Source organism: Theropithecus gelada, chromosome 2 (genome assembly GCF_003255815.1).
Source record: "Theropithecus gelada isolate Dixy chromosome 2, Tgel_1.0, whole genome shotgun sequence".
Taxonomy (NCBI): domain Eukaryota; kingdom Metazoa; phylum Chordata; class Mammalia; order Primates; family Cercopithecidae; genus Theropithecus; species Theropithecus gelada.
In genome coordinates, this window is record NC_037669.1 from 79,610,459 (window position 1) to 79,624,570 (window position 14,112).

Sequence of the window (14,112 nt, forward strand, 5' to 3'; positions counted from 1 at the left end):
CGATCCATCTCATTGTTTTCTCCTGATTCGATTCATTTAAACCATTTTTGGCAAAGACACCAAATAGGTTATGTTGTCCCCTTGCCTTTGCATCAGTACATCCTGTCAGGCTATTGGAATCAGTATTGACCATGCCAAGTTTCACCATTTGGTTAGCTGACGACTGCCAGATTGCTCCACTGTAAAAGACACACTTTTTTTCTTTTTAATTATCTAGTGGGGTGATATTGCAGTTCACCACCCATCTGAAATTCAAAGACAAAGCTGAATTTATTGTAAAGGAGAACTATGCTGGTCAAGTACAGTTTGAGTAGATCAAAGTGAAAAGTATGGAGTTAAGTAGATTTTCAGAAGTAAGTGAGCTGACATATGTAGAAACATGTCAATTCAGGTGAAGGGGAGGGCAGATTGCTTAATTGACACTTAGAGATGTGTGAGTCTGTTGCTGATTGGCTGACTTTTAGCAATAAAGGGCTGTTACTGATTGGTTGACTAGAAAGTGCCAGTTAAATAGACTTTAATCTGATTCAGGATGCTACTTGTTACCGTGGCTATATCAGTCAGTCTTTTCCCAGGTTTGTGGCGACTTGAATTAATAGAAATGTCTTGTTCCACAATAAGATTTCCCCTAATTGTTTGTTTTAGCATTTATTGATGATTCTTGCTTAAGTCATGTATAATATAGGATATATAAGATATTGGCTTTCTGTTTTTGTCATTCTTTCAACATGTATTTACAGACATTATTCTGTAAGGAAGAATTTTACCTCTCAATTTTTTTAGCCCCTTTTTGTCTGCTGCTGTTTCTCTCTCATCTAGTCAACTGAGATTACTTGTAATTCAAGGTGTTAGAATCCATTTCTTATATCATTTTGATTAAATTTGCCCAATTTGGCAGCAGAGGTCCCATTATTCAGATGTCTCTCTCCTTCAGAGATAACCCTATTTGTCTATAAGCTGTCCTCATTTCCTGGCATAACATACTTTCCCTGCTTCAGACCTGGAATTAGCTATTTGGTTCATTTTAATAGAAGGTAATTAGAAACCAAGATCTGGGCATTAAGTGTGCTCATTGCTACTCAGGTGACATTGTTTTTAGGCACTTCTTGTAGAAAGGACTGGAAAATATGTATGCATGTATACATATATTTTAAATTGTGGATTGATAATACCTCCATTAAAATCCAGCACTATGGGGGTGCTTCCTCTCATCTCATTTTATATTTATTTTTCTCTTTATTTATTCTATGATCCTATAGTATCCTCAAAATAATTTCAGAATTTTAACATCAAAATTTCCAAATTTTTGATTAAAGATAAGTGGTCTGAGTTGAAAGTGTCTTTAGAGATACCTTAGATTTTTCTCTAGTTATAGCTTGATTGTCTTAAAAGACATAAAGCAATGTTTGTCCATGTAGAAGGAGACATTCTGAAGGGTGTTGACCCTTTCTGTATAGCTCAATACTGATGGAATTGGCATAATGGTGGTAATTATAGTTAACATTTATTGAAGGATTAGTATATCTGCAGCACCATTCTCAGTACTATACATATTTTCTCTGCTAATCCTTGTAAAAATCCTTTAAGATAGTTAATATTATCATTTTTATTTCACTGATGGATAACCTTATGTAAAGTCACACTGAGTATAATGGGCAGACATGAGACTCACACCCAGGCATTCTAATGGTAGGGTTTAGAATCTTGACCACTATGCTGTACATGTGTTTTACATTTTTAATAATAAAACAGCTACTCATTATTACCTGCATTTCCCCCATCATCAGAATGCTTTTCACCCCCTTATTGGAATTTCTTCTTGGTTTGTCATTAACATTAGATATAAGACCTCAGAAGTTAGAGACTGTGATCCTATTATGTACTATTGAATTTACAACATACACTACATTATATGGTGCATAAATGCACTTAATGGATTTTTAATAATGGCACTATAGTCATTCCTATGTGCCATTGTACTAAAACCTTAAATTTAAATTTAATATTTTGGATTCATAATTTTACAAATTACGTATTTCTACATTGCGGGCAAAAACAAACAAACAAACAAAAAAAAACAGGTTCACAAAGGTAACATGATTGCCCACAGTCCTTCAGCTAGTAAATAGCAGAGACTTGAACTCACATCTCCTTGTCTTGGGAGCCTGGTATTTATCGTCTCCCATGAGATCTCATTTTGTAATGAAATTCTTCCCAGTCCACCTCATTGATGCTGACCTTGGAGGAAGGATACATATTTGACTAGCTTTACAAAAAATGAGATAAAAGGCCAAATAGGTGCTATTATACTGAGCAGATGCACCATTCAAATTCAAGGACTAGAAATAATATGTAGAAGAGAGAATATTTCTTAGGGGGTCCTAAAATTCCTGCAAGGAAAACAAAAATAAATCGTGGCCATTTAAACTCCTATAGAAACTTAACAATTGGCCTTCTTTGGGCTTGCAGAATAAGTGAAATTGGCTCTGAATTGCAGGTGGATTAGAAAGTGCAGCTGTTACCCATCAATCCTGGCTTAACTGTGCTTGGTTTTCAGTGCTGTCCTAGTTTTCCCCACCCCCCCAAGACGACCAGCTCAGGCATTGGGTTTCATTTTGCTACCCTTGGTTTCCTGCGTTCTCCATTCCTGACCTTGGTTTTATGAGTTCCACAATATGTTGCTACTGAAGCTGACATTTTATTCATTTTCCAGAGATAAAAGTAAAGGGAGCAAAAAAAGAGTACTAGTAACTCTGGGATGGGCGCTCCTTGTAGTCAACCTCACCAAGCTATAGACTGAAGCTGCTGGGGTTTGTATCACTCATTGGCATCTCTGTGAATGATAATGTTGGCAAAGGTTGAGATGGTAGCAAGGTTTCTTTACCAGGTATATGTGGTATTCATTGAAACAAAAAACTGTAAGGGAATGAAAAAAAATTTTTCCTATTCCTTAGAAAGACTATATCCATAATGTTAAAGAGACTCGTTGGGTAGTTTTTTCTGAAAATGAACCAGATCATTGTCAACAGAGGATGAAAGACTAGTCTGGATTACAAATGTGGCCACAGAAATGTCACATGAAAGTAATATGAAAATGTAAATGTGCTTAGAGGACTAAAGTGGACATGCTTTCCAAGTCATCTGTCACTTGCAAATAGCAAAATAGTAGATATAGTTTACATTTCATTGTAATTTCTAAGTGGTAGGCTGGGGCAATAAACAAATGTTACTGGGATTTTTACAAATTCCATTTGAGATGTGATCATAGGAACAGTATAATGAATGTATTAAGATTATGAACGTGAATTCAGGCTAACAGAGGTGTGAATCCCAATACAGCCATTTTTTATCTGTGTGACTTTGGACAACTTAATTGTCTTATCTGAGAATCAGCTTCTACTTATGTAAAAGTACACAAGATTGGAAAGCTATGGAAAGCAGGTCATAGACTGAAATGTGAAAGCTGAGCACAAACAGGCCTCAGAAATAATAGAAGTTTGGGCAGCTCTGGGCATCCTGGTTGTGGTAATGACAGTCTCCTCAGGATGCTGCCATTAAAGTGATGTAGCTCCAGCCATACATATCCTGGTGTCATTTGGAATTGCCAAGAGTCACGTTCCCGGGGCATGCCATCTGTTTGGCGTGTCCTGGATCTCTTGCCTAATAGGTAAGGTGTTTTATTTGATAGTCCACCAGGACTGCTTGCAAAGGGGGAGGTGCGGGTACCCCAAAAGAATTTGGGTGGGAATGTGGGAAGAGAAGCTTAGCTGGTAGACACCACATATGTGTACTACGTGGGTCTAGAGAGGGAATCTTAGGGCACTGATTTGTGTGTGTACATTTATACTATCACATTCGTCTTTACTTCATGAGCCAGGTATGGAATTAGTTTTATTTTTAAACCAAATATATAGGAATTTGGCATAATAGCTGTGTCTTATAATTGGCTTTTTCAGAAGCTAAACTGTGATGCCATAAGCATCTACTCTAAATATTATTGAAACCCATCTTTGAACTTCAAGATGTCAAAGAAAACACCCTCATAATATTATCCAAATCTCATAGATTTGGATAAGAATTTATCCAAATAAATAGAAGGAATAGAATTTGAGCTATCTCAGAGGGTAGAGTCTTTGGCATTTTGAAGTACTTGGTAGTGTCTGTATTGTTGTTTTCATCTTTTCTAAAAAGATGACATAAATTATATGGAAGGAGAAAAAACTTGAACTCTCCAATGAAGTCTAAATTAACATTCACTCACTTGTCCAAAATGTTTTCCTGAGATTCACAAGTTTGACAAACATCATTTATGTTCACACCATTATTCAGTAATAACAGTTTCCATCTGTAACTGTGGTGTCAGGGAATTGAAATTACCTACCATTATGGGTTATTTTCAAGAAGTCAAACTTAATTGATAAATTAAGTCAAATTCATAATCCAGAGACATTATTTCTTTTTTTTTTTTTCATTTTGCCTGAATAACAATTTCAGGCAGAATTTATTTATTTTTATCATTTCAGGGATGCAATTTGAACAAAATATTTGGCTGGTAAAATCTGGGTCCTTGTTTACTAGATATTTCACATGGATGGATATTTTTGTTGTTTATAGTTTATAGCTGTCTTTTTTTTTCTTTCTTTTTTAAAAAAATTATTATTATACTTTAAGTTCTAGGGTACATGTGCATAACGTGCAGGTTTGTTACATATGTATACTTGTGCCATGTTGCTGTGCTGCACCCATCAACTCGTCAGCACCCATCAACTCGTCATTTACATCAGGTATAATTCACAATGCAATCCCTCCCCCCTCCCCCCTCCCCATGATAGGCCCCGGTGTGTGATGTTCCCCTTCCTGAGTGCAAGTGATCTCATTGTTCAGTTCCCACCTATGAGTGAGAACATGCGGTGTTTGGTTTTCTGTTCTTGTGATAGTTTGCTAAGAATGATGGTTTCCAGCTGCATCCATGTCCCTACAAAGGACACAAACTCATCCTTTTTTATGGCTGCATAGTATTCCATGGTGTATATGTGCCACATTTGCTTAATCTAGTCTGTCACCGATGGATATTTGGGTTGATTCCAAGTCTTTACTATTGTGAATAGTGCCGCAATAAACATACATGTGCATGTGAGACATTATTTCTTATATTCCTTCTTTATTGTAAGATCTATCTCTTCACGGATAGTAGTACTATAGAATATCCTTCTTTTTCTAACATGTAATACTGTATTCACAGTGCTGATCTTGCTGGTTTTACTTCCTAAATTTCACGAATTATCTATTTCTCTAATTTCTAATGGCCAGCGCCCTAATCCAAGCCACCAGCATTCCTCACTCAGCCTATTTATTGTCTTCACTCTACATTCCCTGCAATGCATTCTCCATGTGGTAGTCAGAACTTTATTAAACACAAACTGATCAAGAACTCCCTACTTTATCCCCATTGGAAAACCTTTGTCATTCTGTTATAAAGACACATGCATGCGTATGTTTGTTGAAGTGCTATTCATAATAGCAAAGATAGAGAATCAACCAAAATGCTTATCAATGGTAGACTGGATAAAGGAAATGTTGTACATACACACCAAGTAATACTATGCAGCCATAAAAAAAAATGAAGTCATGTCCTTTACAAGGACATGGATGGACCTGGAGGCCATTATCTTTAGCAAATTAATGCAGGAACAGAAAAGTAAATACCATATGTTCTCACTTATAAGTGGGAGTTAAATGATGAGAACACAAGGACATATGGGCCGAGGAAACAATGTATACTGGGACTTATTAGAGGGTGGAAGATGGAAGGAGGGAGAGGATCAGGAAAAATAACTAATGGATACTAGACTTAATACCTGGGTGATGAAATAATCTGTACAACAAACCCCCATGACACAAGTTTACCTATGTAACAAACCTACCCTCATACCCTTGAACTTAAAATACAAGTTTTGTTGTTCCTGTTGTTGTAAAAAAAAAAAAAAGAAAAACAACAACAACAAAAAACAACCTTTGTTAGCTTCCTTTTGTACATAGGATAAAGACCCTAGCTTTTAAAACTTGGCCTTCAAAGGCCTCTGGTCTTGCTTCAGTCTTTCTCTCCAGTCTCACCACATGCCAGGCCTTCTTCTTTCCTTCATGCCCAGCCATACCAGCCTCTTTCATTCCTCCACCAAATCGTGTTTCCTTTAGCCATGAGGCCTTTGCATGTTACTTCTCTCTTGACTGGAATGTCTTTGTGTTGCCTTTTTACCTTGTTAACTCCTATTCATTCTACCAATGCCAACTCACGTATCCCTTCTCCTAGAAGCGCTCTTTTGAAACCTCAGTCTTGGCCACTTTCCTTTATTATAGCTTCTTATGGAACCACATTTCTTTTCTTCATAGCATTTACTTGTTTGTAATTCACATGTGCTAGGATGATGGTGCAGTTTCCATTTTCTTCCTCTCGACTATGAGAGCAGGGGCAGTATATGCTTTGTTGTCATGATGGTAACTTCAACATGGTGTTTTACACACACTAAACAATCACAATTTATTAAATGAAGTAATTAAGACTTAGGAATAGTATATCAGTCAGTTTTTATGGGGCAACAACCCTGGAATCTTGGGAGTTTACAACATCATCATTCATTCTTGTTCACAGATCTGCAGGTCAGCTGTGGCTCTGCTGGGCTTTGCTGGGCTCAGCTGGCTTTGGGTCTGCTCCATTGTCTTCTCATTCCATTTACCCAGGGTGAAGAAACAGCCAGTATCTGGAACATTTTGCTCTTATGGTAGAGGGCAGGAGGTTAGAAGGCCAACCCAGACCTTTAAAGCTTCCTTTGGGAGGGCCTTGTGTTATATCCACTTATGATCCATTGGCCAAAGCACATCACATGGCCATCTTAAAATCAGTAAAGCAAAGTAGTATACACCTCCCACAATGTAGGAGAAGAGGAGAATAAATATTTGTGAAGAAAATGTTGCCATCTACTATAGATAATAAATACACTTGTCCAAGACAAAGGAATATCTGCCTTGTGTACTGTCTCTAAAACTGTGGATTTGCCAAACACAATCTCTGTAATATAGATAATATATGATAAATAATTCCTCAAAAGGCACCAGTGTTCAGGAGTTGCAGTTTACAAAATTAAATGAGCTTTACACTTGTTGCTACAGATCCTGTGAAATACATCCATCCCTTCCCACCTACCCTCCACCCTCAAAAAAGTACCATGTGAAAAACAGACATCAACCATGTGTGCTATGTAACCAGTGTTTGTGGACTACTTCATTAGTGCCTACTATATAAAAAGAACTGTAAAATAACATGGGAAGCTCTATTCTATTGTCTGTGAGAAACCATGGGAAAAGACTATTAAACTTTCACATTTTACTCATGGCTTTGTTGATTAATTGAAAGAAAATAAGACTAATAATAAAGTTGGTCATATTTATGAAATTACCACAAAATGCAGAATGATCAAACCAGACTTTTGCAAATGGCCTAATAGTTTCTTCTACAAAAAGCAGAGGTGGGTTGGCATGAGGAGGCCATATTTGGTAACTGTGGGGTTAATGTTACCAAATTCAAACTTATTAGCATTAGAAGAACGATGATAATATAGAAGTTGTCAGAATTTGGAAAGAGGTTTTGCCCATTGGATGAAAGAATGCCATTGCAATGCCAGTGGATGCCAGCGGGATAGCAGAAATCTAAGGGTTTATCAACATCTTGGCCAAGACAGTCAGCATGGGATTTGGGCAGCTCTCTGAGATTTACCACATGATAAATAGCAATCAAAAACAGAGCCCAAATAATATGTATTCCCAATTCACAGTCTGATTATCATAAAACAAGCTGGAAGAAACCTTGGAGGATGATCTCCTCCAGATGGGAAGCAAAGGTGAAAAGTATAAATATGAGAGAGAACGTGCATCTGTGTTAGTTACAAACAGCTTAAAAATATTTTTGTAACTCTATCGTAAGATGTTTTGAAAGAAGTTTTAGGGAAAATTTTCTTACTAATAACTAACATATCTTTTCTGTGAGGCTTTTATATTTAGTAATAACAGCTACCACTTATTTAATTCTGACTTTACAGCCCTTTACATCGATACTGAAAGAAGTCTAGGGGTGGGCAAGTCATCTGTCCACACTCACCCACCTAGTAAGTCGTGAAGTCTCAATATAAATGAGACCATCCTAATTGCAAAAATCATTTCCATAACTACTTAGCCATAGCAGAGGCCTGGAACCAGCCCTGTTTAGGGAGATGACCTGGTTTAGCCTTTTATCTATTAAAATAAAGGAAGGGAAAAAAGTAGTTGGTTTCAGATAGATTTCTGCCTGTTACTTATTTATTTTTTTCTGTTTTTACAGCTCATATCTAAATAGGAAAAAAAATCTTTGACAAATGTCCAAAATAGCTCTGACAAACCTTTAGGGTGATAGTGGGTAGGGAAGCAGGTATTTCCCTTGTCTCCTGGGACCTGTTGGTTCTTCCTGATGTTGTCATGCTGACATACAGCACTTTGATTCCCACTTTGAACTTAAAGGTCAGAATTTGTGCTTTCAGACTATTGAACATAATGTAGTTGTTCCTATTCCTCAAACTTTGAAAAATAATTATAAATTAAATCACTATTAAATTTCATTTCCACATTGGGCTTACTACTGGGCAGAAAGGCTTCCCAGCTGTGTGGCTAACAGTTATGTGACCTTAAGGAACCATTTTATCTTTCTCACAATTAAAAAAATCATATATTTCTAAAGCATATTTTATTTTTAATTTTATTCCTTATTTTGTTAATCACTTTCTCCCTTGGAGTTGTGGTTGAATACAGTCTGTGCACTATCGCTGAAACTCTCAAAGCTTCGTGAAACTCCTTGGATCAACATATTGTATTTGGCAGTTCATGTATTAACTATGTTATACAATTATATTTAACAAATGGCTGTGATGTGAGACATTTGGGTTAGAATAATAAATAACTTTACTTACTGAGCAGCTTTGTTGAACCAAAAAATCTTTTTAAGTGTAATTGACATTGGTAGCTATGAATATGGTTGGATGCTTATATTTTGAGAATATACTTTACAATTATTTTTTTCTGGTCTTTTGAGCTATGTGGTCATTTATTTGTGTAGTAAAATTAATGTCACTTTGTGATATAATCTGGTGATGCCACGTAAAATAGGGCTTATTTGCTCTTTCTTAAAATCAATACTGCATGTGTTTATTATAAATGAGCAGAAATTTAATGCTGTTAATTTTTTTCATGCACAAAAGTATGAAGTAAAAAGACTCATAATCTTACTGCCCAGAGATAATCCCTGTTAATCTTTTAAAATGTTTTGTTTTGTTCTCATCTTCTCCAAAATAGTTTTAGATAAAACTAGAATACTACTCCACATATAATATGATATCCCATTCTTTTGATTCTAATATCAGAAGAGTTTTTTTCTTGTTGTTAAAAGTGTTCATTAACTTCATTTTCAGTGGTTTCATAATATTTCATCAATTTGATTAACTATAATTATTTCACCTGGTTTTGAATATTTAGTTTGTTTCATAACTTTCACTATTAGAAGTCGTGCTACAATCTATTTATGTGCCCATACATTTATCAGAGTTATTTATATTACTGTGTATTACATGCATACACACGCAGTAATCATAGGAGTGAAGTATTCAAAGAAAACTGAGACATAGCATCTTTGCTATCATAGGGCTTCTTGGATAAGGTACACATACATAAATGATGTAAATGTTATGATGATAAATGAGAGCTCAATGAGTAGACATACAATAACATTTCACGTGTACCCAAAAGCAAAGTAGAAAAACATTTTGCTACTACTCATTGAATAGTAATAATTTCCCTAATATATGCTAATTTTATAAGTGAGAATATATTATGCTATTTTGCATTATTTGATTACTAGCTAGGAATTATTGAGCATTATTATATTTTTAAAGTTATTTTACTGATGAGAAAATTGAGGCTCAGGTGGGTAAGCAGTTTGACCAAAGTCACACAACTAGGGAAGAGAACCTAGAACTGACCACATGTTTTTCCGATGCTGACACCTATGTTCTTAGCCAGTACAGCATAAATGTAGTTTTGTTGTTTTATTGCTTCTGAGAAGCATTCCAATTTTCTTAATATTCAATATTCAGCTACAGTACCATCAAATATTATTAATATGTCACAGCCACCATCTAAATAGGAATAACTATGTTCTGGATGTGTTTTTTCTAACCTTTGAACAAGGGAATTTCTAAGGCTTGCCCATCTTCCTTTCTGCCATTTGGATTTTTTTATAATAGCATTTTTGATATATAGTTCACACACCATGCAATTCACCAATTTAAAGTGATTTTAATGGCTTTTACTGTAGTCATAGTGTTGTCTTCAGCCCTCATGACCACAGACTGTTTTGTCACTGCCACTGGGTTCAGGAACTAGCTGTCTGTTCTGTTGAGTGCTTAACACAGTGTCTGGTACATGGTAGGCACTAAATAAAGTTCTCAAATGATTAAACAACATCTCTTTATGATGCATGATATTATTGTGCTAAGCACTGGGGGAGTTGCTGATGCTCTGTCTTCTAGAACTTTGCAGGATCCTTGGAGGGTTAAGACCTAAACACATGAGAAAAGTAACTTCAGAGTGACATGTTTGATTAGATGTCAAATGAGGAGACCAGCCAATGATTTTTAGTATTGATGCCACAGGAAGATAAGAGAATGCTGTGCCATGCAAGGTCATCCAGGACAGCTCATCGGAGACAGGGGCTTCTTACTGGCGCAGTTCGTGGCGGCCCAGGTCTTCATTCCTCTATGACCACTGAGATGCAATGACTTTTGGCCAGCTTTCAAAGCCTCAGTAATCTTTCCCAGGCTGCTGGGATTAATAACTTAGAAGATCATAGTTCTTGCTTTACTCTTCCTGTGTTCTAAGATCTTAGATCTTAACTGAGAGATGAGCAAGGTCCTGGGACACTCCCAGAGTGTAATAACTACTATCACTTTTTTACTTCCTGCCTCCTCTACTGGATCCAAAGAAGGCAATTTTTCACATCACGGACAACCTAAACTAGCTTGATTGCTTCTTTCCCTGAAATCTTGTTGCATGGCTACTCATTGTTCTCTCAGTCATGGGTCATTATATCATTTGTTTACATCATTTATGTGTGTGCTCCTTATCAAAGAACCCCCTGGATGGCAAAGATGCCACATTTTAGGTTTTCTTTGAGTACTTCACTCCTACAAGTACCAGGTGTGTAATATGCGTGCCTGTACATGTAATATACAGTAATATGAATAACTCCAAGTAAAACACACAGTATCACTTTGTTACCTTTCCAATAGAGGAAAGTAGTGATTCCAAAAGTTTGTAGCTCTTTGGTATTTCTTAATGTGTATATATGATCTCTTGATCTAAAGTAACGGATTTCTAAAGGACTGAGAATCACCTAGGGTGTTTGTTAAAATGCGGATTCCTGGACTCTGCCCTGATTTCTCACTCTAAGGATTCTGAAATCGAAAGCTGAGTGTAGGAGCCAGGAAATGGAACTCAAAACAACAAGCCAGCCACCCCCAGATAATTGTGACTTATATCTGTGAATCAGCTGTGAGAGGCATTAGCTTAGACAGTCAAGGTTTAGAGAAATAATATGCATTGGTTAATCATAATTGGAAGAGCTGGCGTAAATGTGGGTTAGTTAGGATCTTTTAAAAGAAAAAATGTCTATAGAACTGAGTATTATAGGGGATAGTATTGCAGTTCTAGGAGTCTTTGACTCGAATTAATGTTTAAATTTTGTGTTTATATATCTTTGTAACTCAAATAAGATAAATAGTGGCTGCCTACAACAAATTATCAAAAAACATTAAACGTATATTGAAGTCTGGCTCCTTGGATCATGTTACTTTAAGTCATCCCTTGAAAAATGGTGGTGAGAAATGGTTTCTCAGCCTATTTTCCGGAATGACTTGTTCTCAGATGAGTGAATCAGTTTTTTGCCCGCTAATTTCACAGATTAGCCTGTTAGTCCCTCTGGTTGAAAGAGCCAAGTTCACTTCAATTCAGTTCAACAGATCTTGAATGTTACTTGCTACTAGGTTAGGATGCAAAAGTAATTGTGGTTTGTGCCATAAATTTTACTGCAAAACCTGCAGTTACTTTTGCACCGGCCGAATATGTGCCAAGCCCTGTGTTAGCCACCAGATATAATGTTTTCTTCCAAAAAGAAGCCAATCAATGCTTGTATAGTACTTACCAGTGGCCAGGCACTGTGTTAGTGCTTTATGATTTCAGGCAGCTGACCTAATAAATAGAGCATCAATACACCTTTTTTTATTTTTTTGAGATGGACTCTCACTCTGTTGCCCAGGCTGGAGTGCAGTGGTGTGATCTTGGCTCACTGCAACCTCCGTCTCCCGGGTTCAAGCGTTTCTCCTGCCTCAGCCTCCCTAGTAGCTGGGATTACAGGTGTACACCACCACGCCCAGCTAATTTTTTTGTATTTTTAGTACAGACGGGATTTCACCATGTTGACCAGGCTGGTCTCGAACTCCTAATCTCAAGTGATGTGCCCACCTTGGCCTCCCAAAGTGCTGGGACTACAGGTGTAAGCTGTTGTAGCTGGCCAGAGCACCAATACAACTCTTGCTAGGTGACACTTAAGGTTTTGAAGGAGCTTTCTTTTGGGCCACAGAATTTTAATCCAAAAGTGTTTAAGTAAAAACACACAATGGACCAGAACCTCTTTAAAAGCAACGACTGCACTTTATTTTATTTATTGAGAACATATACTGTGTAGTAGACCAGGAGCTGGCAAACTTTCTCTGTAAATCTTTTCTAGGCCATGTGGTCTCTGTTGTAACTACACGACTAGGCTATTGTAGTGTGAAAGCAACATCATCAATAGGTAAATGGGCAAACATGGCTGTGTTTCAGTAAAGCTTTATTTTGAAAAATACGTATCAGGCCGGTTTGGCTATAGTGCCGTCATTTGCTGACCTCAAATTAGACACAGAGTTGTCTATCGTAAATGAATGAATATGCAAATTTATCATTTAGTTTCTACTATGTGACAGACCGCAGGTATACAATAATGAATAGTCAGATAAGGATCCTACTTTTATTCTTATGTGCAGAGGTTGACAATAAAAGATGAAACCCATAAATGTAAACCCATAAGTCATAAACAATGTGATTTTCTATTCTGAATAAAATGAAAAGAAGAGTATGGTTGAGAGAGAGGGACTGCTTGAGACATAGTGGTAGGGAAGTCTTCTCTTTGCCAGTGACACGTGCTCTGAGAACTAACAAGGAGGGACCAGCCCGGTGTGGGACAATGGGCAGACAAGTCCAGGTAGAAGGAAACAAGAACAAAGGCTCAGTGGCAGAAACAAGTTTGCATGCTCAGTAATGTTTACAAGAAAAACACAAAAACCTGTAGGGGTGAAGCATGGTGAGGTAGTAGGAAGATGCCAAGAGTCTGGAGCCAGATTAATAAGGCCTTCTAGGGACTTCATATTTGTGCAGCGAGAAAGCTTTGGTGAAATTTAAGAAAGAGCAGAAGGGTGGAAAGAAGGAAAACAGGATTTTAAATATAAACATTATTTTGCTGCAAATCATTTCAGTATGCCCACATCATACCTTGCTGTTTTCATCATCTCCCAGCCCCGAGGGTCCAGGTCTTGTACAGGCTCTGTAGAAACAGTGAATGGGGAGTTTCTATCCCCTTCAAACCCTTGGTCACTCATGGACTCTCCAAGCAAAGCAAACACTATGAAACATTTATTTATTGGAACCATAGTTCAGATCTATCACACTATTGCTTTATTCCTACCTTTAAGACAATTTCAAGATAGCACATGAAGTATTCCACATCTTTGTAAAAGTTCCTGGAATATTTTGTTATTCACAAAACATTTTATAGCAACAACTAATTAAGAATATCCTTAGAAAATCTTGGGGCTTTTTCTTTGAGTTTAACCACTTTTATTTTTTTTAAGTTGAGCTTAAATTTGGTTTAGAAGTGTTAAAATTGTATGGAGATTAAATATCTTTGAAGCAGGTTTTTATTTCACAGGTCCTAGAATCTGG

At 36.8% G+C, this 14,112-nt stretch overlaps 1 protein-coding gene across 2 annotated transcripts in view; it reads left to right on the forward strand.

Annotated features, from left to right (window-relative positions):
• FHIT (fragile histidine triad) overlaps positions 1 to 14,112 on the forward strand; it is a 1,500,125-nt gene that overhangs the window by 713,274 nt on the left and 772,739 nt on the right. The gene's annotated exons all lie outside the window — the stretch shown is intronic.